Source organism: Oncorhynchus mykiss, chromosome 17, assembly GCF_013265735.2.
Source record: "Oncorhynchus mykiss isolate Arlee chromosome 17, USDA_OmykA_1.1, whole genome shotgun sequence".
Taxonomy (NCBI): domain Eukaryota; kingdom Metazoa; phylum Chordata; class Actinopteri; order Salmoniformes; family Salmonidae; genus Oncorhynchus; species Oncorhynchus mykiss.
Window position 1 is genome coordinate 92,903,132 of NC_048581.1, and position 418 is coordinate 92,903,549.

The following is a 418-nucleotide window of genomic DNA, read 5'->3' on the forward strand; positions in this document are numbered from 1 at the left end:
GTAGGGGGGACATTTGGGATGCATGCTATCTTTCATATACAATTAAGGAACTAAGCTTTCAATTAAGTGCTTCACCCAGCTCAATCTCTGAATGTCCCTTTTCTTCTCTCAATGTCTGAATGACAATCTCCTTCTCTCAATCTCGTAATGTCCCTCTTCTTCTGTCAATCTCTGAATGTCCCTCTCTTCTTCTCTCAATCACTAAATGTCCCTTTCTGAATCTCTAAATCTCTGAATGTCCTTCTCTGAATCTCTCTGAATATCCCTCAATCTCTGAATGTCCCTCAATCTCTGAATGTTCCTCTCTGAATCTCTCGCTCTCTCTCAATGTCTCTCTCTCACTCAATGTCTCTCTCTCTCACTCAATGTCTCTCTCTCTCTCAATGCCGCTCTCTCTCTCTCAATGTCTCTCTCTCTC